The 27,915-nt window shown below is 39.2% G+C and overlaps 1 pseudogene; it reads right to left on the bottom strand.

The window, feature by feature from the left end:
* Positions 1-24,066: 24,066 nt before the first annotated feature.
* LOC132489264 (uncharacterized) lies at positions 24,067-24,811 on the bottom strand (annotated as a pseudogene).
* Between the last annotated feature and the right edge of the window lie 3,104 nt (positions 24,812-27,915).

Genomic DNA, 27,915 nt, shown 5'->3' with positions numbered 1-27,915 from the left:
TATTTAAGACCACTCACTAAGCAATGCCCCCATGAATTTATCATTTATGTTCAGCTTGGTTTTAAGATCTTCAGCCTCTGCTGTACATGCAGGATGTGTGGGAAGTGCCAGAGAAATATTCTTTCCGACCCCGTAATTGGAGCACAGGAAGATCAGCACTGGGAGTGGTCAAGGGCTTCGGCTTTGTACAGATGGGGAAACTGAAACACAGAAAAAGCCATCCCTGCTCCTAGAACTGGACTTTCCTGACTCCATGGCCAGGGACCTTTCTGTTCCACTGCATTCCAATGGCACTTGTCATGTTTCTCTACAATTCTCACAGTTTCAAAAAAGATTTTTTAAAAATTAAATTGTTATCTCTACTGCACTAAGTAATGTATTTTTATTTTAGAGATCTTGTGTGTGTGTGTGTGTGTGTTTACACTATACCATTGCAAACTACCCACCCTTTTTTTTGATAGCAATTTGGTATGAATTAATATCTATAAACAAACAAAAGACATATACGCTATCTCCAAAACTAATGATTCAGAAGGTACTTCAAGGGTGTCATATATATAATTCTAAATAGCAATATTTATTATTATTGTTAAACTATTGACAGAAATATCACAATTAATTGGATTTTCTGATTAATATAATTTAAATAAATAATTTACATATGACAGTTTTATCTAGGCTCTATTGATCATTTTGTTCTTCATTTTTGATTCTGCTGGATGCATACTATTTCTTATAATATGCCCATAGACTGTACATCAAAATGTTAAAGAGGGCTTTCCTGGTGGTGCAGTGGTTAAGAATCCACCTGCCAATGCAGGGGACACGGGTTTGAGCCCTGGCCTGGGCAGATCCCACATGCTGCAGAGCAGCTAAGCCCATGCACCACAACTACTGAAGCCCACGCACCGTGCTCCGCAATAAGAGAAGCCACTGCAATGAGAAGCCCGCGCACTGCAACGAAGACCCAATGCAGCCAAAAATAAAAATAAATAAAATAAAATTTTAAAAAATGTTAAAGAAGACTCTAGAAAAACGGGTTATTTATGGCAGAGATGGATTTGAAATAATGCTTTTATTATTTAGATCTAACCACACTGCTTTTCAAAATAAGTGGTAACTCATAGATGTTACAATTGTGACTAACTTGTTTGACCATTCACTTACACAGCTGTAAGTATAGCTGTTCAGACAGAGTGAATACTGTTAAAAATTAACTTGTCTCCCTAATTTCTTAACCCAAATATAGAGATCAGTAACTTCTTACTGTACTCATGTTCCTGCCTGTAATCCTACCATGTATATGGTTGTATCATCATTGTGTTATGGGTTGAATCTTTATCAAAAAATAGCAGCAAGTATTTCTGTACTCAGGTAGACCTTCTGCTTATTTCTTTAGAATGTTTGTGAGATTTGGCTGTAACTAATTAAAATTTTCCATGAGAAATTATTTCTTAGAACCAGATACTTTCTTCTTTCTCTATCCTACTAAAATGTTAGATGATAATAAAATTAAGGTGATAGTCTCCATTAGTGATTCTTAATGTAAGGGGGGAAAATCTGTTAAGATGCTTTTTTATTCCTTGCCTTGTAAATTTAAAATCCCTATATTAACATAGAGATGTGTCGCATTTCCTTCCAATTAACCTAAAAAATTATCTTCTTTCTGGTACATTCTTTAAATATTTCAAGTTAAAAACCTACAAACTATCTTGGCATGTTTCTAATAGCTTTTTAATAGCTAAAGTAAAATTCATAGTCTGTGCAAGACAATCCATAGAAGAGTGTAAATCAATTATTGGATTAATTTTATTAAATCTTTATCATATTATCAAACAGTAGAACTACTACCTTATCTCACAGTAAATAAATGCTTTGACACAAAATGACCAAGTTGATATTGTGGACAGAACCATCATGCAGCTGTGTTTCTGTGCCTGGCAGCCCAAGTTTTGAGGCCGTCTCATATGAAATCAGCCTGCCAGTGAGGTGCCTTTGCACAAACTTGTGTGTATTCGCTTGTGCTTGGTTTTGCATGTGCTGATTTTTAAAGATTCACATGCATTTATTTATATATGTTTCTTCCATTTGACTATAGGCCTTTTGAGAAAAGGAACTCATTTGCTATTTTATTTATACCTTTCCATGGTACCTGGTAAAGAGCTCTGCCCATCACAGGTCTTCAGTAAATATTATTGAATCATTTTCCAACTGCTGATCTGTATTACATTATGTTTTTTTTATTTCTTTCTTTATTTTATTTTAGTTCTATAGTAGTGCTATCTCCCAAGTAAGCTGAAAACATCTTCCCTTTAAGAATATTTGAATGCTGGTGGGGAAAACTGGGCCTGAGGAACTATAATGTATTATAATGTCACCACCACATTTGGGATAAATGCATTCTAAGGTTTCAGATGTCTTCCTAAGGAAATGTCAAGTAGGTGCTTCTTATTTACAGCAGATGCATCTTTTCACGAATCAAAGGAAGTACAGGTTTTCCAATTTGCTTTTGGAGTACAGGGCTGGATGAAGCACATGTTTTAGCCTATAAAAGGACTGATCCCACAGTCAGGGTCTGAAGTTACGTGGATTCATATTTAATTATGTTGGCCAATTATTTTGTTACACTCACAGGAGAGGAAGAGATTGTGACATAGAAGAGAATTCCCAGACCACATACTACTGTTATTCCTCTCAGCCATCACTCCAATACTATCTACATATTCCTGTATCCTTTTTTTTAAATGAAACTTTCAAAAAATAAAAAAATAAAAAATGAAACTTTCATCTGTGAAAAGAAAGCATTAACATAAAGCACAACAGAGGGAAGCTGCATTTGGCATTGAGCAATGTGCTAGAAGGGCTTGCAATTTAGAAATGCATCTTTTACTTCTTCAGAAAGAAAAATTCTTAATCTGACTGTGTTTACATTATAAAGCTCTAGACATGTTTTTACAGCCTTGACTCAAAATTAGACTGATTTATTACACTTGCAAATGGGAACTCTTCTCTTTTTAACCTTTAGCTCCTTGAGGTTAATATTAATTAATATTTTTCACAAAGAATGTGTGTATTATATTTGTATTTCTTTCCAAGTGGTGGCTATAATTGGGACTGCATTCAGGTAAAATTGAAAAGGTGCTTTGCAACACTTAATGAAGTGACCAGTTCTCAATTCAGTATGTTATTTTCTTGTGCAAGAAACTAGAAATTTTATGAAGGATAAATTTAAGTATCTAGATCTCTTCCTTTTATTAATATTTCTGGCCCTAGGTAAGGGGCCATTAATAAAAGACTGAAATTATTTTATTTTAAGATTTTGTTTTTGTCTTCATATATGAGTGAATCCTGTTGTAATTCTCCAAGTGAACTTCTAACTTCATGTTTCTACTCCAGAAAATTAGGTAAACAACAGTGAACTATCAATCACAGGAGTAGATCTTTTTATTTGACTGTACAACCAAAGAAATAGACTTAAAATGTTTTTTCATCCATGACACCTGTTCTTCTTTTTAACATCTTTATTGGAGTATAATAGCTTTACAATGTTGTGCTAGTTTCTGCTGTATAACAAAGTGAATCAGCTATACATATACATATATCCCCATATCCCCTCCCTCTTGCGCCTCCCTGCTACCCTCCCTATCCCACCCCTCTAGGTCATCACAAAGCACTGAGCTGATCTCCCTGTGCAGCTGCTTTCCACTACTTATCTATTTTACATTTGGTAGTGTATATATGTCAATGCTACTCTCTCATTTCGTCCCAGCTTCCCCTTCCCACTCTCCGTGTCCTCAAGTCCATCCTCTGTGTCTGCATCTTTATTCCTGTCCTGCCCCTAGATTCATCAGAACAATTTTTTTAAGATTCCATATAGATGTGTTAGCACATGGTATTTGTTTTTCTCTTTCTGACATACTTCACTCTGACAGACTCTAGGTCCGTCCACCTCACTACAAATCACTCAATTTCATTTCTACTTATGGCCAAGTAATATTCCATTGTATATATATGCCACATCTTCTTTATCCATTCATCTGTCGATGGACACTTAGGTTGCTATTGTAAATAGGTTTTGCACAACACAAGAAACCATAAACAAGATGAAAAGACAACCCTCAGAATCGGAGAAGAGATCTGCAAACAAAGCAACTGACAAAGGATTTATCTCCAAAATATATAAGAAGCTCATAAAGCTCAATATCAAAAAAACAAACAACCCAATCCAAAAATGGGAGGAAGACCTAAATAGACATTCTCCAAAGAAGATATACAGATTGCCAACAAACACGTGAAAGGATGCTCAACATCACTAATCACTAAAATGCAAATCAAAACCATAATGAGGTAACAGCTCACAATGGTCAGAATGGCCATCATCAAAGAATCTATAAACTGCTCCAACTCAGCGCTGGGGCCTCTGAGGTGCCTGAAAGCAGCTGGAGCAGATCTGGGGCTTTGTGATCCACTTCCTGGGTGTCAAGGGGCTACTGGGCTGGAGCCAAGGCAGGGAGCAGCCCTCGGAGATGGTGGCTCTGAGGTGCTTCTGCCAGTTTTCTAGGGTTGCCATAATAAAATACCAGAAGATTGGGTGGCTTAAACAACAGAAATTTATTTTTTCACTGTTCTGGAAGATGAAGTCTAAGGTCAAGATGACAAAGATTTGGTTTCTCCTGAGGCCTCTTCCTTGCCTTCTGTGTGGCTGACCAGATCTTGGTGCTCTGGCCAGATGTCAGGCCTGTGCCTCTGAGGTGGAGGAGCCGAGTTCAGGACATTAGTCCAGCAGAGACCTCCCAGCTGCACGTAATATCAAATGATGAAAGCTTTCCAAGAGATCTCCATCTCAATGCTAAGACCCAGCTCCACACAACAACCAGCAATCTACAGTGCTGGACACCCTATGCCAAGAAGCTAGCAAGGCAGAAACACAACCTCACCCATTAGCAGAGAGGCTGCCTAAAATCATAATAAGGTCACAGACACCCCAAAACACACCACAGGACACAGTCCTGCCCACCAGACAGACAAGATCCAGCCTCATCCACCAGAAAACAGGCACTAGAACCATCCACCAGGAAGCCTACACAACCCACTGAACCAACCTTAGACACTATGGGCAGACAGCAAAAAGAACAAGAACTACGAACCTGCAGCCTGCAAAAAGGAGACCCCAAACACAGTAAGTTAAGCAAATGAGAAGACAGAGAAACACACAGCAGATGAAGGAGCAAGGTAAAAACACAGAAGACCAAACAAATGAAGAGGAAATATGCCATTGACCTGAAAAAAATTCAGAGTAATGATGGTAAAGATGAGCCAAAATCTTGGAAATAGAATGGAGAAAATAAAAGAAATGTTTAACAAGGACCTAAAAGAACTAAAGAGCAAATGAACAATAATGAACAACACAATAAATGAAATTAAAAATTCTCTAGAAGGAATTAATAGCAGAATGACTGAGGCAGAAGAACGGATAAGTGACCTGGAAGCTAAAAGGGTGGAAATAACTATTGCAGAGCAGAATAAAGAAAAAAGAATGAAAAGAATTGAGGAAAGTCATAGAGATCTCTGGGACAACATTAAACACACCAACATTCAAATTATAAGGGTCCCAGAAGAAGAAGAGAAAAAGTAAGGTTATGAGAAAGTATATGAGGAGATTATAGTTGAAAACTTCCGTAATATGGGAAAGGAAATAGTGAATCAAGTCCAGGAAGCATAGAATCCCATACAGGATAATTCTAAGAAGAAACACTCCAGGACACATATTAATCAAACTATCAAAAATTAAATACAAAGAAAAAATATTAAAGCAGCAAGGGAAAAACAACAAATAATGCACAAGGGAATCCCCATAAGGTTAACAGCGGATCCTTCAGCAGAAACTCTGCAAGCCAGAAGGGAGTGGCAAGATATATTTAAAGTGATGAAAGGGAAAAACCTGCAACCAAGATTTCTCTACCCAGCAAGGATCTCATTCAGATTCGAAGGAGAAATTAAAACCTTTACAGATAAGCAAAAGCTAAGAGAATTCAGCACCACTAAACCAGCTTTACAACAAATTCTAAAGGAACTTCTCTAGGCAGTAAACACAAGAGAAGGAAAAGACCTACAATAACAAACCCAAAACAATTAAGAAAATGGTAATAGGAGCATACATATTGATAATTACCTTAAATGTAAATGGATTAAATGCTCCCACCAAAAGACACAGATTGGCTGAATGGATACAAAAACAAGACCCATATATATTCTGTCTACAAGACACCCACTTCAGACCTAGGGACACATACAGACAGAAAGTGAAGGGATAGAAAAAGATATTCCATGCAAATGGAAATCAAAAGAAAGCTGGAATAGCAATTCTCATATCAGAAAAAATAGACTTTAAAATAAAGACTATTAAAAGAGACAAAGAATGACAATATATAATGATCAAGGGATCAATCCAAGAAGAAGATACTAAAATTGTAAATATTTATGCACCCAACATAGGAGCACCTCAATACATAAGGCAAATGCTAACAGCCATAAAAGGAGAAATTCACAGTAACACAACAATAGTAGGGGACTTTAACACCCCACTTTCACGAATGGACAGTTCATCCAAAATGAAAGTAAATAAGGAAACACAAGCTTTAAATGATACATTAAACAAGACGCACTTAATTAATATTTATAGGACATTCCATCCAAAAACAACAGAATACACTTTCTCCTTAAGTGCTCATGGAACATTTTCCAGGATAGATCATATCTTGGGTCACAAATCAAGCATTGGTAAATTTAAGAAAATTGAAATCTTATCAAGTATCTTTTCCGACCACAATGCTATGAGACTAGATATCAAGTAAAAGAAAAAATCTGTAAAAAATACAAAAACATGGAGGCTAAACAATACACTCCTTAATAACCAAGAGATCACTGAAGAAATCAAAGAAATCAAAAAAAATCTAGAAACAAATGACAATGAAAACACGACGACTCAAAACCTATGGGATGAAGCAAAAGCATTTCTAAGAGGGAAGTTCATGGCAATACAATCCTACCTCAAGAAACAACAAACATCTCAAATAAACAACCTAACCTTACACCTAAAGCAATTAGAGAAATAAAAACAAAAAAACCCCAAAGTTAGCAGAACGAAAGAAATCATAAAGATCAGATCAGAAATAAATGAAAAAGAAATAAAGGAAATGATAGTAAAGATCAATAAAACTAAAAGCTGGTTGTTTGAGTAGAAAAACAAAATTGATAAACCATTAGCCAGGCTCATCAAGAAAGAAAGGAAGAGGACACAAATACAGAATTAGAAATGAAAAAGGAGAAGTAACAACTGACATTGCAGAAATACAAAGGATCATAAGAGTTTACAACAAGCAACTATATGCCAATAAAATGGACAACCTGGAGGAAATGGACAAATTCTTAGAAAAGCACAACCTTCTGAGACAGAACTAGGAAGAAATATAAACAGACAAATCACAAGCACTGAAATTGAGAATGTGATTAAAAATCTTCCAACAAACAAAAGCTCAGGACAAGATGACTTCACAGGAAAATTCCATCAAACATTTAGAGAAGAGGTAACACCTATCCTTCTCAAACTCTTCCAAAATAGAGCAGAGGGAAGAACACTCCCAAGCTCATTCTATGAAGCCACCATTATACTGATACCAAAACAAGACAAAGAAGGAAAACTACAGACCAATCTCACTGCTGAACACAGATGCAAAAATCCTCAACAAAATACTAGCAAATAGAATTCAACAGCATATTAAAAGGATCATACACCATGATCAAGTGGGGTTTATCCCAGGAATGCAAGGATTCTTCAATATATGCAAATCAATCAATGTGATAAACCAAATTAACAAATTGAAGGAGACAAACCATATGACCGTCTCAATAGATGCATAAAAATCTTTTGACAAAATTCAACACCCTTTTATGATAAAAAAAAAAAACCTCCAGAAAGTAAGCATAGAGGGAACTTACCTGAACATAATAAAGGCTATATATGACAAACCCACAGCCAACATCATTCTCAATGGTGAAAAACTGAAAACTTTTTCCCTAAGAGCAGGAACAAGACAAGGTTTTCCACTCTTACCACTATTACTCAACATAGTTTTGGAAGTTTTAGCCACAGAAATCAGAGAAGAAAAAGAAATAAAAGGAATCCAAATCACAAACAAGAAATAAAGCTGTCACTGTTTGCAGATGACATGATACTATACATAGAGAATCCTAAAGATGCTACCAGAAAACTACTATATTTAATCAATGAATTTGGTAAAGTAGCAGGATACAAAGTTAATGTACAGAAATCTCTTGCATTTCTAGACAATAATGATAATAAATCTGAAAGAGAAATTAAGGAAACACTCCCATTTACCACTGCAACAAAAAGAATAAAATACCTAGGAATAAACCTACCTAAGGAGGCAAAAGACCTGTATGCAGAAAACTATAAGGCACTGATGAAAGAAATTAAAGATGATACAAATAGATGGAGAGATATACCATGTTCTTGGATTGGAAGAATCAACATTGTGAAAATGACTATACTACCCAAAGCTATGTACAGATTCAATGCAATCCTTATAAAACTAGCAATGGCATTTTTCACAGAACGAGAACAAAAAACTTCACACTTTGTATGGAAACACAAAAGACCCCGAATACCCAAAGCAATCTTGAGAAAAAAAAATGGAGCTGGAGGAATCAGGCTCCCTGACTTCAGACTATACTACAAAGCTACAGTAATCAAGGCAGTATGGTTCTGGCACAAAAACAGAAATATAGATCAATGGAACAGGATAGAAATCCCAGAGTTAAACCCACGCACATGTGGTCACCTTATTTTTGATAAGGGAGGCAAGAATATACAATGGAGAAAAGACAGCCTCTTCAATAAGCAATGCTGGGAAAACTAGACAGCTACATGTAAAAGAATGAAATTGGAACACTCCCTAACACCATACACAAAAATAAACTCAAAATGGATTAAAGCCCTACATGGAAGGTCAGACACTATAAAACTCTTAGAGGAAAACATAGGCATAACACTCTATGACATAAATCACAGCAAGATCATTTTTGACCTACCTCTTAGAGAAATGGAATTAAAAAGAAAAAATAAACAAATGGGACCTCATGAAACTTAAACGCTTTTTCACAACAAAGGAAAACATAAACAAGATGAAAATCAACCTTCAGAGTGGGAGAAAATATTTTCATATGAAGCAACTGACAAAGGATTAATCTCCAAAATTTACAAGCATCTCATGCAGCTCAATATCAAAAAAACAAACAACCCAATCCAAAAATGGGCAGAAGACCTAAATAGACATTTCTCCAAAGAAGGTATACAGATTGCCAACAAACACATGAAAGGATGCTCAACATCACTAATCATTAGAGAAATGCAAATCAGAGCTACAGTGAGGTATCACCTCACACCAGTCAGAATGGCCATCATCAAAAAATCTACAAACAATAAATGCTGGAGAGGGTGTGGAGAAAAGGGAACCCTCTAGCACTGTTAGTGGGAATGTAAATTGATACAGCCACTATGGAGAACAGTATGGAAGTTCCTTAAAAACCTAAAAATGGAACTACCATAGGACCCAGCAGTTCCACTACTGGGCATATGCCCTGAGAAAACCATAATTCAAAAAGAGTCATGTACCACAATGTTCATTGCAGCTCTATGTACAATAGCCAGGACATGGAAGCAACCTAAGTGTCCATCAGCAGATGAATGGGTAAAGAAGATGTGGCACATATATACAATGGAATATTACTCAGCCATAAAAAGAAACAAAATTGAGTTATTTGTAGTGAGGTGGATGGACCTAGAGTCTGTCATACAGAGTGAAGTAAGTCAGAAAGAGAAAAACAAATACCGTATGGAAACACATATATACAGAATTAAAAACAATGGTTCTGAAGAACCTAGGGGCAGTACAGGAATAAAGACATAGACATAGAGAATGGACTTCAGGACACGGGGAAGGGGAACGGTAAGCTGGGACAAAGTGAGAGAGTTACATGGATTTATATACACTACCAAATATAAAATAGATAGCTAGTCAGAAGCAGCCGCATAGCACAGGGAGATCAGCTCGGTGCTTTATGACCACCTAGAGGGGTGGGATAGCAAGTGTGAGAGAGAAATGCAAGGCGGAGGAGATATGGGTATATATGTATATATATAGCTGATTCACTTTGTTATAAAGCAGAAACTCAGACACCATTGTAAAACAATTATACTGCAATAAAAATGTTTTTTTAAATCTACAAACAATAAATGCTGAAGAGGATGTGGAGAAAAGGGAACCCTTTTGCACTATTGGTGGGAAAGTAAATTGATACAGCCACTATGGAAAACAGTATGGAGGTTCCTTAAAAAACTAAAAATAGAACTACCATATGACCTAGCAATCCCACTAGTGGGCATATGCCCTGAGAAAACCATAATTCAAAAAGAGTCATGTACCACAATGTTCATCACATCTGTTCGTAAAAAACTCTCTCGTCAACTCTCTACACCAGGGTGTATGTGTTGTTTTTTGCTGTTATCAAGCTGTCTGTTCATTCATGCCTGATACATGCTTTCATTCAGAGAGTTGCTTAAGGACTAGCCACAATGCTAATAACTGCTCTAGTGGAGCCTCGAGCCTAGCATTAAAGCTCACTAGAGAAGCACAAACATGAGATTAATGCTTTTTATATTTTAAAAGCAGTATTTGCTTGCTTTTCCTACATCCTCCTCCAGGAGGGTTGCTTTGCCTGGGAGACTCGCCCAGAGTTGAAACACCACAGCAGCAGCGAATCTCGTGGACAGAACCTCTTCTCCAAGAGAAGAAGCAGCCCCAGCTCTGATGCTGTGAGTTGCATCTCAAGGGCAGCTTGGACAGCTGTCATGGCCAGCTCATCTCTCATCTTTTCTGACCTCTTCTGACCTCACTTCATCCATAAGTAATGTCTGAAGTTTCAGGCAGTGGACGATGCTCTGGCTTTGATAATGTAATTATTAGGGTCCCGCAGTCGACCAGTTGGCCAGATGAGCATGGAGAGCATCTCTCCCAGATGCCCTCGGCGCCTGACAGATGGCTGTGTCAATTGTGTTTAAAGACACTGTGTGCTCCTGTTCCCTTTCAGGTTCTTTTAAAGCTGTACCAGCCAAGCTGAGTGTGAGAGAGAAGCTCTAAACATCAGGTTTGAAATGAAACTTGAAAACCACTGAGAAAAGAAATGGGGAAGATATTTTGAAAGGACACTGTGCAGACTGGTGATAGGTATGATTGGGGCATTGTCTGTGAAACTGGGCCCAGCAATACGCTTTTCCATTCATTCTAGTCCTTTTACCTTGAGTCCAGGATCCCATTCTCCCATCCAGCTCTTGATTTAAAAAAAAAAACCTCAAGATGGACACAACTCTTAGATTTTAGTTGCCACTTGCCCCTTGGCAGGGTGTCTTGGTGCAGTGCCCAACCTACCCACTGTCCCTGTCACCTGTGTTCACCTAGTGCTTCTTTAGTAACATCAGCAGAAGACAATGGATCTCCTCTCTTATAGCATCAGGAGCTCACTACTTCCAAAAAGCCCAGGCCTGGACAGTCACTCCCTAAAGCACGTTTACCATGTAACCACATAGACCTGCTGTGTGTGCATCACTTGGGAATCCGGGACATCAGCATTCTAGGTCACTACCTAAAACCTTAGTTTATACTTAGTTTATTTCTACAAAGAGGTGGGCACTCATTTCCATAAAGCACCAGAGCATAGCTTTTTTATTGTTTACAATAAATTGATCACTTCCCCTCTCTCAAAAAAAAATTAAAATAAATTTTACAATCTAGCAACTATTTTAAACAAACACAATGCTTTTTTACAATCTGGATGGGGAGGAGAGTGTTACACTCCAGTTTCATCACTCATTTTGATTCATTCATTTGGGAAAACCTCATAAATGTGTGTTCTCTTCAAAGTTCTATTTAGATGCCATCAGAGGTAACGAAGGGAATAAGGCATGACTGCTATCTGTGTTCACAAAGCTCAAGGTGTAAGAGGGAAGACCAATAAGATTTTTTTCATGTATCTTATTAGACCCTTATGCGCTGAGTGCATTTTACCTGGAAAGGAGCCTGGGCTTCCGAGCAAGTTACCTTGGAACTGCAAGATAACTGTAAGATCATCCTGGAGGGGCAGGGGCACGATGTGGTTACTGGCAAAAATTTTGAGCTGAAGCTCAATTCTGCTCCTCTAAGTTTCTCAATAGTGTGTCTTGAATCCAGCCTTTTTTCTTCAGCTAACTATTGTCATCACAGTCTGGAGAACTGCACACGTCCTAAACAGTCTCTTCTAGAGAGGCCATGTCCCTTCCTTACAACTATCAGTTATCATAGAAGGGACGTCAGATCGTGTCACCCTTCCCCTTTGCCACAAGCTTTCTGTTGGCTTTCTGTTGCCTGTAGTGTAAATTCTAAATGCCTTAGCTCAGCATAAGAGGCCTTGTGGGGCTTCCCTGGTGGCGCAGTGGTTGAGAGTCTGCCTGCCGATGCAGGGGACATAGGTTCGTGCCCCAGTCCGGGAAGATCCCACATGCCGCGGAGCGGCTGGGCCTATGAGCCATGGCTGCTGAGCCTGTGCGTCCGGAGCCTGTGCTCCACAACGGGAGAGGCCACAACAGGGAGAGGCCTGCGTAGCGAGAAAAAAAAAAAAAGAGGGCTTGTAGAGGCTGCTTCAAACCCTAATCTTATTGCCCTTCATTCTGTCCCCCAACCGTGGCCTTCCCCTGGATACAGCTTAAGCTCTTGCCATGCTGACGTCCTGATCACTCCCCAAAGCTCTGCTCATCCATGACTCCAGGGCTCTATGCATGCTTCTCCATCATGTCTGTCCAGCTGGTGTGTTTCTCCTCATGCCTTAAAGGTGCAGAACTCAGATGTAGTCTTGCTCCATTTGGTCTGGCAGACAGAGACATTCCCTCCTGGGAGAACCCACAGCACTTCTCCATTCCTTTAAAAGATGATATTATTGGTTTTCTGCTTGCACGTGTCTTCTCCACTAAACTATGAGTCCCTGAGGGGAGGGGTTTTGTTATATCCTAGGGACCTAGCACGGTCCCTGGCATAGAGTGGCATGTTGACAAATGCTCCTTGAATGAACAGATACATGAAAGAGAAATTGCACCTGCTCCAAGGTCTTATGTCATCAATACCCCCTTTTAGTCATTGTTTAAAAGAGCTCAATGACAAAGTCATTCCATGGATGTTTCCAGAGGGAGTATGTGACCACCTCTGGCACACACCTCATTCGATATCAAGCTACTGATGCTTTGAATGTAGCTACAAAAAGCCAAGTTCAGTATACAAGCAGATTACTTCTTAAGCCCAGAACCTCTGTCTCTGATTTCTCTCAGCTCCCCCGTCATTAGCATCTGGGTCAGGTCTCTCTGTACGGAGCTGCTGACAGTCTTTATTTTCCGTATCTTTTTTTCCCCTGGCTTCGAAGAAGTACAGCAGTGCTGTTTGGATGATTGTGGCTCTGTAATGCCAAGATATTTTAGAACAATGTTATGATGCCTGGTCACACCTACTACCACTGAGACAAGCCCAGAAGTTAAATTATGAAGCAAATGTAAGCTTTGAAGAAATTTTGATTTAATCTGTATTCCCCTGTTTCATCTGCACATCCATCCAACACAATCTGCATCATTATTAGCCACATCAACTTGCTAAAAAAAAAAAAGAGAGAGAGAGTAAAAAGTAAGACATCTGTGTTATAGCATTAATATATTCAAAGGTTTTTACTTTCATCTTGCAGGCATTAACATTGTGTAAATGCAATGTAAGTGCAACTTACAACAGCACTAAGTTAGCAGAAGGAAAATGTACTTGGGAGCCTAGCCAAAGAAGGGAGCCAACAAAAGAGAAGAAAAAAAGAAAAAAAGAAAAGGTATGTTTGTGTGGAGGGGACAAGCAGGTTAGGAATTATGTAAAAAGCAGAATTTTACCTAGAAATAGAGTCTTCTGCTTATTGCTCTTACAGAGCTTCCTTTCTAATTGCCAGCACAATTTCTAAGGCACTGAAGCAACCCTCAAGCAGTGTGCTGAAGGTGTGTTTGTGCTCCTATGCCCTCTGGCTTGGCTGCCAGCCTATTCCCTTAGATCAGAGCCAGAAGGCAGACTGTTTTCGAATACCGATCACTTCACCCGGACCTAATCCTTTGAGTTCTCTTTGGCATCCATTCCTTCTGCCAGTTTCCTCTTCTGTTCCTCTCTTTTCTTCTGAAGTTGACAACAAAGACATCCTCAGGGCCCTCCTTGATGTAAGACCACTCTTGATGTTATTACAGTGTGTTTTTTTTTTTGTACCCTAAAGTTGTGCTACTTTTATATTCAGCTAGCACAATATTTGCACACCAGAAGATAAAGAACATGTGAATAAGTTATCCAGAGTGATAGTTTCTTTTTAATTTGTACCCCTCAGTGTTTTTTTGATGTAAACCCTTTCCTTTCCCTGTCACTCATCTCCATACCTGATCAAGAACCCGAAGGTCTCTCTTTAGAGACGATGTTACTTCTATACCTTAAATTGGCCTGACCTGCCACTTTTAATTTCAAAAATATGGCTGTATGAGATATGGATGAATATGGAATTTCTATGAAGCACAAAACTTTTGAACAGTTCCTGTCCTCTGTGATAGTGAGTTTTTAAAGAGAAATCTCCAAAGAGCTAATTAGTAGACAAGTAGAGCTCAGCCTGAACAAAGCTGAAAAGATAGCAGATAACTAAAAGGACCTGGCCATAGCTGACAAAAATCAAAGCCCTGACAGAGAGCTGGCAGTAACCTTGGGCTGCTAACTGACAGAGACAATAAAAAAAAAAAAAAAACCCTCTGAACCTGGCGGAGAGTGACAGCCCCACTAGAGATTCTCCGAAGAGCACAGGATCTCCACCGCAAGGAAGTGGTAATCTTCCAGCAGGCAAATCCAAAGGCTTTTACTGCCCATCTCAACTCTAAAAGATGTGAACTGGTTCTACTCCGACCATCCCTTATGGAGGAGAGAGAGAGAGAGAGAGAGAGAGAGAGAGAGAGAGAGAGAGAGAGAGAGAGAGAGAGAGAGAGAGAGAGGGAGAGAGGGAGAGATGAGGCCCAGGAGTTTTTTAAAGTTACTTGAAAAGTTCCATGCTGACCGTGAACTTGAGGGTGGAGTCGTGGGAAGGAAGACTGTGGAGCAGCCCGAGGAGGAGAAGAAGCCTGAGTGTTACTGGGGGTTCAGGTGGATGGCAGTGAGGAAGAGCCAAGAGCAAGTGTTGGTTGGGAAAAACCAGTGCAGGCCAGGATTTAACGAGCCCAGCGACCTACAAAATATGGTTGGAAATAAAAGGGATTGCCCTTGAAAGAAACCTGAGGCATGACAGGGAAAAAAGAAAGTGGGAATCAAGGAAAAGAGTCACAGCAAGGGCGAGAGTCGTTCCTTATTAGAACACAGACTTTATAAGAAGGGTGTGGAGCTGCATTTTCAAAGTCCTAGAAGCAAGAGAAAACACACACATAATGATCTTCTTTCTTTAAATTAATTTTTATTGGAGTATAGTTGCTTTACAATTAAAGAAGGTTTTTAAAAGATCATTATTTTTGACACAACATTGTAAAAATAATGATCTTTTAAAAACCCTCTTTAATTCACTAAGAAGAGAGAGGAAGCTTTGACAGCTTTGTTAGGTTTAGGCACTAATGGGCACTCTTCTAAAATTCCGAGGGTGCAAAGGGAGGTAAGGAAGGATGCTTCTGTTAACTGAGAGATCTGAAAATGTCTTTCTGTAAGCATGAGATTCCGTGGTGTAATTCTGGGCATACAAATAATTCTGTTTAGGAAAGAAGCCAAGCTCTAACAAAGTGCTATAACTACGAGGAGGGAGAAAACTTGAAAGCAAGCACTTAAAAAGCATTCTGCTTTGAAAACCAAACACTAATAACATACCTTAGGAGGTTTTCATTATCCTTAAAGAAGACAAGTTCTTCTGCTTCTATATTTATTCCTCCCCAAGATACTGAACTCTGAATCCTTACAGACATTGCAGCCCTTGAAGACATGACCAGTGTTTGCAGACCCCAGGGACATCATCTCAGAGGCAAATAAGCAGGACCAGGTGAGAGCTTTAACAGGATAAACCCAAGGGATGTTTTTAAAAGAAAGGCATATAAATATGTTTACATCCAGGGAAAAAAGGCATCTCAGTTTTCTTGCTCAGACTCCAGTGTCTGTAATCATATACCTCAAAATGTGTATCATATTGATATAATTATATTTTTATGGTAAATAGGATTATATGTGTCATTTATCTTAAGAGTGTCATCGGGCTTCCCTGGTGGCGCCGTGGTTGAGAGTCCTCCTGCCGATGCACGGGACATGGGTTCGTGCCCCGGTCCGGGGGGATCCCACATGCCGTGGAGCGGCTGGGCCCATGAGCCATGGCCGCTGAGCCTGCACGTCTGGAGCCTGTGCTCCACAACGGGAGAGGCCACAGCAGTGAGAGGCCCGCGTACGGCAAAAAAAAAAAAAAAAAGAGTGTCATCGACTCCTCCCTGCACGACAATCCTATTTCCATGAAGAACACATTTGACGAGTTAAAAAGCTTGGCTTAACTCAGAATGAATCTGATCTCAGACATCTGTTGGAATCTGAGCAGGAATGACAAATAATTGAGAAAGGTCTCCCTGAGTCAAGCAAATATCTGAAGACTTGGATCATGGAAAATCTGCCCTGTATTAAACTTGGAGTAAAGGGAAAATTTTCTCTTTTAATTTGGGCTTGAGATTCAACATCCAGTTTGAAAAACATAAATGTATATCAGAACACTGTTTTATTAAAAATATATCTGCTCATATTAGAGCTGAGAATATAATCTAAAGCAAGTTTTTAAAAACAATTAATTTTTTTAAAAAAAGCAAGTAAGTTAGAAGCTATGATAAAGCACAGCCTAGCAAACTTTGGGTTTGGGGTTCTTAACTGACATCTGTAAGAAAAACTAAGGGTTCTCTCTTTCATACTTAATAATTCAGGCATGGTGGAACATGTAATGAGTTATTTTCTCTAGGAATGGAAATAGGTTTTTGGTGAGCCATTGGTGGGGCTAAGTCAAACATCCTCATCCCAGACCACTAGCACATATTTGGGGTGCCTGCAGGATTCAGAGTAATAATAAGGAGAATCTAGAAGGGTTTTGGTCCCCTGCTATACAGATGAGGTTCCCAAGGCCCAGAAAGGTTGGGAAATTTAAGCTGTGTGTTAAGCTGCACAGTGGCTAAGCCAGAAGTAGAGTGCAGACCCGACTCTCTCCACCAGACTTTGCGTCATTAAGAGACACGTGAATCACACTGGTTTAGTCTTGTCTAGCTTATTGGTCTGCTTTAGTGTAAATCAATTACTGCTTTTTTTCATTTGTTTGTTTTGTTAGGGGTAAAAATAAACCATCCAAATATAAAGGCCTTAATGACCATCTCTAAGCTGTGTATCTTACTGCTGAAATCCACACACACCCCCACCTACCCAACCCCTTTCTCCCCTGAAAGTATCCTCTCTGGCTCTCTTAGTCTGCTTGGGCTGCTATAACAAAATGCCATAGACTGGGCGGATTAAACAACAGATCTTTATTTCTCAGTCTCGGGTCTGGAAGTTCTCCAGCACAGGGTGCCAGCGTGGTCGGGTTCTTGGTGGGGGGACCCTCCTCCTGGCTGCTGTCGTGCTGTATCCTCACATGGCAGACAGAGAGCAAGCTCTCTGGTCTCTTCTTATAAGGACACTCATTCCATCCTCATGACCTCATGTAATGCTAATCACCTCCCAAAGGCCCCACTTCCAAATACCATCACACTGCGGGTTAGGGTTTTAACATGAATTTGGGGGAAGGACATGCATTCAGTTCATAACACTTGCCATCATTGGTAGTTCTTGCTTTCATTTACCTTCCTAAGACATATCAGTTTGAGAAAACACAAGTAAGTTTTTGGGGTTTCCCCTCTAGCATCTATAGTGGTTTCTTGCATACAGATACAATGATAGCATGCAAACGGTGTTCAGTTATATTTTTTTGAATACGCGGATGAACCAGTTTTCAGTTCTTGGTTGAAAATCAGACAATAACTCTCCACACAAATCTTAGTTAGAACTCATGAAGATGATCCTAATAGGCTCACTGCTCCTCTCTCAGTTTTCCTGGTGGTTATGCCTTCCTGATTACCCATCTATAACTTATTGATTGAAACCTCTCCTACAATGGATTGATTGACACAAATGCTGAAAATCCTTCCTGTACTTAAGTGATTTTTTCCTTTGTGGTTCCCTGTGACAAAACCTTGACGTATGTCATAGCAAAATGGAAGAGAGAGTTGGAAACACAAGGTCATGTTGACACAGATTATTTATGCCTCATTTACATAATGTCTGACAGACTGCCTTTTTTTTTTTCCTCTCTGAATTTCTTCAATGGGAACTCTTTAATGAATTCTTCAGATTCTTCAATGACTTTGAATAGATGCTTCCCAGTCGTTTTTTAGCCATCCAACTCAGCATTTTTAACAGACTATGGCAGCACCCATGTACTATCAGCTACCATTGCTATCAGCATAAAATTATACAAATACTACATTTTCCCAGTCTTCACACATTTTCTCTCTTTCTTCCTTTCTTTCTTTCTCTCTCTTTCCTCCCTCCCTCCTTCCTTCCTTCCTTCCATCTCAATATATCATTTGAAAGTATGGAAAAATCATGTTTGAGATCTTTTAAATACATTCGTTAATATGATTTTCTTTTCTTCCTTTTTAAAGATATACTTAAGTCCATGTATTTCAGTGTAGGCTACATTATACCAATCATTAAATTGCATTTAGAGATTTCTTGCAAGCTAAAATTTCCTGCGTTGCTTAGATTGGAGTAAGGATTCTTGATGGGAAATTTCTCTCTCTCTCTCTCTCTCTCTCTCTCTCTCTCTCTCTCTCTCTCTCTCTATATATATATATATATATATATATTTTTTTTTTTTTTTTTTTTTTTTTTTTTTGGTTCACAGGCCTCTCACTGTTGTGGCCTCTCCTGTTGCGGAGCACAGGCTCTGGACGCACAGGCTCAGTGGCCATGGCTCATGGGCCCAGCCGCTCCACGGCATGTGGGATCTTCCCGGACAGGGGCACGAACCCACGTCCCCTGCATCGGCAGGTGGACTCTCAACCACTGTACCACCAGGGAAGCCCTATATATTTTTATATGAGTGCTCCTACATTTCTACAAATGGAATAAGTCACAAGGAAGTATCCATAAAGTTGATGCTTATAAGAAGACCAAGACCTATGGTTCTAGAATAACTTTTGCTAGCTATTTAAAAAATGATTTAGGTTTTTTTTGACTAATTATATGTTTTTTATAGATGTAGAGAATAAATGTAGAGAATCCTTTATGATCGTTTTCTTATTCAGTTTTACAAGGTTTTGCCTCATGAAACAGAGTAAATAAATTAAAGATCTTAAAGTGAATCTACATAATCAAGTTAACTTGACAAAACTAGTTGAATTAAATCAGTTATTCTCAGAACAAGCAGTTGAATTCAATCAAAGGCTATTTATAGAAGAACTCTGTTTAATGAACTCTTTTCATGTGTTTGTATGTGTGTGTGTGTACATATCCACACATATGTACAAATATTCATATAGAAGAGATAGATAATCTCTAACTCTCAACACAGTGCATCACTCCTAAATACACAGCTCCAATATCATAAAGAGCATGTAGACTAGTCCATGAAAGCCAATTTAATAGGAATGGTGCACATTGGCAGTGAAAATTTGAATATATCCCCTTAGCCAAATTTTACCTTTATAATTTGAAAAATGATAATTGTGCTTATGACACAGCTTTTATTGCCCTTTATCATCTAAAATATGATTTATTAAATTTATACTTCTCATTTTAGCTGTGTGGGATTAAGAATAAAATCTATAAACTGATGAGTTGTAGTAATATATCCTTCTCTAACTCACTGTGACTTTGTAGGTTTCCTTTTCCTCAGTTATCTTATTTATAAAACAATGATTCCAATTAAAGTTGAGAAATACATACACTCAAAAAAAGAGAGACTACTGCTTGTAATGATTACATTAGATGTCTCCCAAGCTTTCCCACTTCTCAAATACATAAACTAACACCAACAGAATCTATTAAACTACGAGATCTCCAATTAGTGGCAAATAGAAATCATTATGGTGTTTAAATTTAGAACTGTACTCTGAGAACTACATTTTGTATATATGTGGTAACAATTTCCATCTTAAAGTGCTCCATGTAAATGCTTGTCGATGATCTCCCCACTCAGTTTTATAGATGGCAAAAGTAGGGAGTGTGTTAGCAAAGTTTTAAATTCATGATTTCCTGATTCCCAGTTTATCCATGAGACCCATTCTGGTGATTCAGTTGCCTCTTTGAACATACTGATAAAAAATGTGCTGTCTCCTTCATAAACAGCCACAGAATAATATTTAACATTAAAGTAAAATAATTTTTAATTAAAAAAGTAAAATAGGGCCTCCCTGGTGGCGCAGTGGTTGAGAGTCCGCCTGCCGATGCAGGGGATACGGGTTTGTGCCCCGATCTGGGAGGATCCCATATGCCGCGGAGCGGCTGGGCCCGTGAGCCATGGCCGCTGGGCCTGCGCATCCGGAGCCTGTGCTCCGCAACGGGAGAGGCCACAGCAGTGAGAGGCCCGCATACAGCAAAAAAAAAAAAAAAAAAAAAAAAGTAAAATAGCTTTCCAGTATAATAGCCTAATGTCTTTTAGTATAATTACTTCAGAGTTAATTTTTCTAGGTGAAGATAAACATACTATGCTTTTCTCTAGACAATGCTTTTCTGTATTTTATCATCAAATCAAATGATGCATATATCACAGAACTGACTAAATAATGCTCACAGTAACACCAACAATGGCTGCACTCAGCGTTGGATTCAAAGCATTGTAAAAGCCAGCAGCTGTTCTATGTAAGGGGCAAATTATACATGATGAGTGTCTAATTTGAGAATAACACAAAGCTCATTTCATCCAAACAGCAAAGAGATTGATGTGACATACTCAATGTATCTTATGGAGTTTTTGATTGACCTCACTAAGATGAGGAGTAAGTGAATGCCATTCTCTACCTGTGGCTCAGAAACCAGGGAAGGGGGTAGATTTTCCTCTGGGAATGACTTCTGACTTGTTCATGCTGCTGAATAATTCTAAGTACCTTACTATTTAAATAGGAATTTCTTGGTTCAGTACTGAGATGCTGTACTTGGTGATTGAAGGCCAGTGTTGCCTTTCCTCAATACCTCTGCAAAATATAAAAGTACCCATTGGGTAAGCACATTGATGAATTCAGAAAATCAACCACAAACTTTTCCTTTAATGACTTGTCTCATATTTATGAAATATCATGGTTGAAGTCTATCTGATAAAATAAATATTTTAAACCTGACTAAATAGAAAACATTACTGATCCTACTGCCTTCTTTAAATTTCATAAATTATTTCAAAGAAGCAGTAGCTCTTTGTACTTGCTTTCTCATACTCTGAGACAGGCTGCATGGAGCCATATACCACTTCAGAGTCCAGAGGCCAATCTGTGCTATGCTGTCCTCTGTAGGACATTTCCATCTTGCTTATCACTCTATCCCATATGTCTATCCCAGTGCCTGGCAGATAGTTGGCAATCAAAATAATATGTTTTTGGTGAAAAAATTGAATGGATGGAAAGAGAGCAGTTATGGCTAACCAATTGCTTTGAGGTCTAATGATGTCATGTCTAGGTAGTTGGGAGGACAATTTCTTACAATTTCCAGTTTTTTCTAATCACTGTTTTGCCTTCTACAGGGGATATAGCATCATATATCACACATGGTGAGGTGAGACCCTTAGAGGGTTGAATCAATCAGATGATGTACTATCACCAGGTAAATGATAAGACCACTTAGAGGAAAGAACACATAACTTTGAAACAAATAGACTTAGGCTTGTATCCCAAGATACTTCAACTCTCAGCCCCTTGGGTCCCTTGCCTTAAAACACCCACCCTGAAGAATTATTTTCTTAGATGAGAAAATGACTATACACTCTATAGCATCACACCTAACGATATGTAGTAGATCTGGATTATATATCAGCTCCTTACCACTCCTTTATAGCTATATATAGGCGATTGTTAGATTCATATGGAGAATTTGAGGGAAACAATTCTTGAGAATGCATTAAAATAGTAACCTTCCATTTTAGCTTCACTATAACCTGTGAATTATGCATCATTCTGCTGTTTCCACTTACAGCTCTGGACGGCCTATCCTCTGCTTATTTGATCTAGTCTCTTTACAAAACACAGAACCTGACTCTTGCCTTAGATGGACTCATCATCCAAATTAAGCAAAGACACATAGACATAGATTTTCAGCAAGAAGAGAAACAGTTACTTAAAGGAAATCAACATTAAACTCAACAGACCATATTAAACCCACATTAAATGCACCTGAGCGGCACTCTCCTCTTGACAGGGTAATTGCAGGGGTGAGTCGTGAGGCTGGAAGGTGAAGTGATGGCACAGATGGTGGGAGGGGGAGAGACAGGTGTTTGAGTAGACTCACTAGTCTGTCCACCTCAATGATTTTCAATATATTTTTTTTTGCCCCACAAGCTCCGTTTTTTATTCGTATTGGTTCTGCAGATGGTCACTGAGTAAACAGATACAAATGACAGTAGAGTAGGATTAAATATTAAACATGACATTGACAAGGACTGATCTAACCATTGGAAAGATAATTGTGTACATGGTGTCCTTTTGTGATGAGAGGCTCTCAGTGTTTAATGCCATCAGTGGGCATGAATTCTGAAAGCTACAAGCAGGTTTGGCTGTCAGAAGAGAATCACCAAATCCTAACAGTTGTATCTGATCACTTATGTTGGAGTTAGCAGTGCACTGTCTATCCTAGTCCCCGTCAACACCAGAAAGGGACAAGCATGAATAATAGGTCAGCTGATGTCAGTAATTTTAAAAGAATATTTAGGGACATAGGAACACAACTGGAAACTGCATTAGATTGAATCTGGCCTTGCTGGAGACTGTCCCAACCCAATTGGCAACATTTGGTCAAAAGTCCTTGAGGATCCTGGGATGTTAGAAACCAGTCATTGCACTGAGAAGCACAGACTTTTTTAAAAATTGAAGTATAGTCGATTTACAGTGTTGTATTTGTTTCAGGTGTACAGCAAGGTGATTCAGTTATACATACATATATATATGTATGTATCCTTTTTCAGATTCTTTTCCCTATAGGTTATTAAAAAATATTGAGTAGAGTTCTCTGTGCTATACAGTAGGTCTTTGTTGGTTATCTATTTTATATATCGTAGTTTGTATCTGTTAATCCCAAACTCCTAATTTACCCCTCCCCCTTTCTCCCTTTCATAACCGTAAGTTTGTTTTCTATGTCTGCGGGTCTATTTCTGTTTTGTAAATAAGTTCATTTGTATCATTTTTTTTTAGATTCCACATGTAAGTGCTATCATATGATATTTGTCTTCCTCTGACTTACTTCACTTAGTGTGAATATCTCTAGGACCATCCATGTTCCTGCAAATAGCATGATTTCATTCTCTCTTTATGGCCGAGTAATATTCCATTGTATACATGTACCACATCTTCTTTATCCATTCATCTGTTGGTGGACACTTAGGTTAGAAGCACAGATTTTGGATGTCATTGTTTCAGAATAAAGCATGAGGGCCTGGTAACAAGTGTGAAGAAGCTGTGCAATTGCACATCAGGGGAGGATAATAAGAGACTTGCTGCAAAGAAAGTGGTGTCAGGTAAGTAGAGAATGAAAGATATTGTCTCCTTTATTTCATACAACATACTAGTAATTCTTCTCTTTTTTCCAACTACATTCTGCCCTTCAGCCAGATTCCACCTTAACTAAAAAGCACCACAACTCTTCTGCTTACAGCGGCTGAAAAGGTGGTGAATACTGAGCATCACATTGTTTTCATGGGGGACAATGGCCGGCACCGCTCTGCACGTAGAAGGTTTGCAAGCTTGCTACTTCCATCCCTACCATGGTGCTGCGATCTGGAGCCCATCCAGAACAATTCTACCTGGGGATGCAGAAGGGATTCTCTCTCTCTCCTCTCAGCAAATGAATGCATTGAAAGTATTCTATGTGCTCTACCTGAGGCAGACACCTTGGGATGGAAACAAATCTGGGTTGTTGGAAATGCAGATCTCGTTTGCTCCTTCACCCGGTGTATTTAGTGCTTGTCATGTGATAGGAACTCTGGCAGACACTAGGGAAAGAATGATGGGCAAGATACACCCGGACTTGCCTTTCATAAGACTTACAACCAACTGGGGGTCACAGACAGCACAAATAAATATTAAAGTATGTGACTTGGTATATAGAAGAAGCAAAATATGCAAGGAGCACATGTAATAGAATGACCTGGCCTAGGCTGGGGAGGTCAGGCAAAGCTTCTCTGAGGAAAACAGTATTAATGCTGAGACAGGAAGCATGAGGGGTGGTTAGCCAGATGGAGAATGGGGAAGAGTGTTCCAGTCTTAGGACAGAACATATGTGAAGGCTCTGGGATGAAAAAGAGGGTGGCCCATCTGAGGGGAAAAAGGAAGATGAGCGTAGTTGAACATAAAGATGGGATACACAGGGGCAAGATTGTGTAAGTCCTTATGGGAGCTTAGGTTTATCCCTTGTGCAGTGGAAACCATTGAAAATTTACATACAGGCTGAGGTACAATATTTTTAAAGGTTCACTTTGGATGTATTGTGGACAACTGGAGAGATCAAAGGTGGAAAGGGGCTAACAGACTGTCACAACATTTCAAGTCAGAGAGAGATGATGGTGAGTCGAGCGAGGCTGGGGTGGTGAGGTTGGAGAGAGAAGCCTGTACATATATGAATTGGCTTTTCTGCAAACTTGACCTGGGCTATGTCCTTTTTCACAGCTAATTAGGCCAAAGCATTTAAGCCATGTCATTTCCTGGGTAATAAAGGCTCCCCTTTCTGTAAAATGGTACATCCATACTTATTTTGTCACAAACAGTGCTTAGCACAGCCGGACACCACCAGGAAGATTCCAACAATGTAAGGTTAATCCACATCTGAACAATAATCGATTTTAAGTGAAGTGATATCACTTCTACCCCTCGATAAAGGACCCTCAATACACGATACGTGGAAAATAATTGGTTTCGTGTAATGAATAAAACTATAACTGTAACTTAATAAGATTAAATGGAACACCCAGATGTATCATAAATAGCTTAAACCATCTGAATTATAAACGAACAACGTGCATTTTATTTAGACCGCCAAGCCTTCCTAAAGTAGGTCACTGACAGTGGCTCCTCGCATCTTTGTGCATTTGCCTCCTGTCTCTTTCTCTTTGCCCACCCGTCCCCGCTGGGCAGTCTGGTGGGATCCTCTGCGTTTCACCACCTTCTTGCTGTGCTCACTCTCCTGCGCTCAGCTTTTCCGTTGCATTTCCTCCCTGTTTTCCTCTTACTTTGCAGCTCTCTCTTTTGTTCTCTCATTTCCCTTTGGCCGGACCTGCCCCTTCTCTTCTGCCGATGCTCCCTGCACTGATTTCTTGCCCTCTCCTTCTGTTCTTTGTTCTTTCTTCTTTTCTATCTTCACTCATGGTTTCTCTCTTCTACTTTCCAGAGGAGAGAAAGAAGTTAAATTTCAAACTTACCCAGTTGGGAATGAAGCCTGTGTCTCTAATGCAGTCAGGAGAAAAAGCTGATTGGATTAACCAGAGAGCTCCAGCCCTACTTCTGGGAAACAAAAACAAGGGATGTTGACCTGGGACTTTTCAAGGCTCCATCAGCACCATTTTTCCCCCCAAGAAGTTAGCCTTGATGCCCGAGTTCTACCACTAAAGCTCCTCCTTTGGATGAAGGCTTTACCTTCTTCTTTACCCTCTTTATTACCAGACAGAGGGTAACCATTAGCACAGTTTTTGATAAACGAATGTCATCACACATACAGCCAACTGAAACAAACACACGGTCGCACGAGATCAGAGTTTTTAGAATTTAGAATTGCAAGGGATGTTAGAAAAGTTTGAACAGCAGGTTAGTTGACAAGCGTAATTAGGTCTCACCTACCAGGGAGGAGGCTTTAGGCAATAAAAGTAAGGACAGGTTCATTTTTATGGGATGTAGAGTAAAGGACAGCATGAAGGGAATGAAGAATGACTCAGCTGTGCTCAGGGTCCCTGGGAAGAAGATACCAGGAAAGAAGCATAAGGAAGGGCAAAGAACACAAGTGGGTCCCACTTTGTCTCTGGGCATATGGGGGTGCCAGGCCAGGTAGGTACAGCTCTGACAATGGAGACTACATTCACTCACTGTGAATTTTCACTGCTCATATCCTGAAAGTCACAGAAAAAGGAATATGAAGGCTTGAAGTCATTTATGTTTTCATGCCTTTAACAAATAATTATTAAGCCTTTACTTTGTGCTCGGTACTATTCTTGACAAGGAGAATACATAGTAAACTAAACGAAATTTCTGCCCTTAAGGAGCTTATGTTGTAGTGAAGGAGACAGATAATAAATCCCTAAACCTATAAATGAACCACTACAACTATTACTCCTCTTGTCATTACTACCACTACTGTTCCTATACTACTAATAATGATAATTAACCCTTATCTGATGCTTACAATTGGCCAAGTATTGGTCTGATTCTTTTTTTTTTTTTTTTGTCTGCATCATGTGACTTACGGAATCTTAGTTCCCTGACCAGGGACTGACCCTGGGCCCTTGGCAGTGAAAATGCAGAGTCCTAACCATTGGACTGCCAGGGAATTCCCTGTTCTGATTCTTTTACATATATTAACTCCCTTAATTCTCACAACTCTCTTCTAAGGTAGGTGGTATAATGATTCCCATTTTTTTTAAACCTAATTTTTAAATATTTATTTATTTATTTATTTATTTGTGGCTGTGTTGGGTCTTCATTGCTGTGCACGGGCTTTCTCTAGTTGCGGCGAAGGGGGGCTGCTCTTTGTTGTGGTGCACAGGCTTCTCATTGCCGTGGCTTCTCTTGTTGCAGAGCATGGGCTCTAGGTGTGTTGGCTTCAGTAGTTGTGGCATGCGGGCTCAGTAGTTGTGGTGCATGGGCTTAGTTGCTCTGCAGCATGTAGGATCTTCCCAGACCAGGGATTGAACCCATGTCCCCTGCAATGGCAGGCGTATTCTTAACCACTGTGCCACCAGGGAAGTCCCATGATTCCCATTTTTACAGATGAAGCATAAATAGGTATTTGTGGTGTCAAGATCACCTGGCCGTAAGTGGAAGAGTAACATAATGTCAGTGATAAATATTATGAATAAAAGGAAAAGTCCGTGCCTGCCATCCACGATGGAAGTAATAGAATGCAGAGAGTAACAACAGTATAGCACTTGGAATCTGAGATCTTGGGTCAATGTGCTATATCTGAGCTCTGTGACTTTAGCTAAAAAGTATTGCTTATTTGGGGCCTCAGATTTCTCATCTGTTAAATGCGGATAATGAAACCTAGTTAGTGGGATTGTAAACATAAAATCAGATTGTGTAATGATCATAAAGGACTGAGCACAGTCATGGCATTCAATATATACATAAAAATTAAACAACGGGGCCAAAACAAAGTGAGGAAAAAACAAATTGCTTGTGGCTGAATGTTTCTGGGACAGGAAATAACTGTGTTTTCTTAAGGATTCAGTAAGTCAGAAGACTAAGAAGAAATAAAGGAGACTCAGATCTTTCTGAGGGAAACGAACTCTTCAAGAAGTGATCATTTCCGGCAAATGTGTGAGAAGCTC

The sequence above is a fragment of the Mesoplodon densirostris genome, chromosome 1 (assembly GCF_025265405.1).
Source record: "Mesoplodon densirostris isolate mMesDen1 chromosome 1, mMesDen1 primary haplotype, whole genome shotgun sequence".
NCBI lineage: Eukaryota > Metazoa > Chordata > Mammalia > Artiodactyla > Ziphiidae > Mesoplodon > Mesoplodon densirostris.
The sequence above is the reverse complement of the archived record's forward strand: the minus strand, read 5'-3'. Positions and strand labels throughout refer to the sequence as shown.